The sequence below is a fragment of the Atta colombica genome, unplaced genomic scaffold (genome assembly GCF_001594045.1).
Source record: "Atta colombica isolate Treedump-2 unplaced genomic scaffold, Acol1.0 scaffold52, whole genome shotgun sequence".
Taxonomy (NCBI): Eukaryota; Metazoa; Arthropoda; class Insecta; order Hymenoptera; family Formicidae; genus Atta; species Atta colombica.
In genome coordinates this window covers 1,594,915-1,595,297 of record NW_017259542.1, presented here as the reverse complement: position 1 = coordinate 1,595,297, position 383 = coordinate 1,594,915, and the positions used below count along the sequence as shown (strand labels likewise).

Here is a 383-nt window from a genome sequence, read left to right as displayed (position 1 = left end):
AAAATATATAAGTTAGAATGAATTATAGAAATTATATAGATATAAATTACAAAATGTATAAATTATAGTATAATTATCATATTATAATTTATAGATAAAAAGATCGTACTTGATATGATACCAATTTTTTTTATTTTCATTTAAGTGACAATAATTTTTTTAGAAAATATTTTTTTATAACAACAGATATAGCGAGAGATTATAGTGAGTAGTTTAGATTTTGTCATTGCAATCAGTAGATCAGCGCAAGTTATTCTTAGCTACTTATTTAGCGTCCAAAGGAAGCGCGGTTGATCGGACGCTCTATAGCAGATATAAATTCATATTATCATGAAGTCAATTAGAGCAATCATTTCTCTTTTCTTCTATTCGACGGATCTTAA

The 383-nt window shown here is 25.1% G+C and overlaps 2 protein-coding genes across 2 annotated transcripts in view; one reads left to right on the top strand and one right to left on the bottom strand.

Annotated features, from left to right (window-relative positions):
* Positions 1 to 383, top strand: part of LOC108691826 — a 103,666-nt gene that overhangs the window by 25,390 nt on the left and 77,893 nt on the right. The window lies entirely within an intron of this gene.
* The window catches only part of LOC108691825 (trichohyalin), a 46,892-nt gene that overhangs the window by 7,353 nt on the left and 39,156 nt on the right, over positions 1 to 383 (bottom strand). The gene's annotated exons all lie outside the window — the stretch shown is intronic.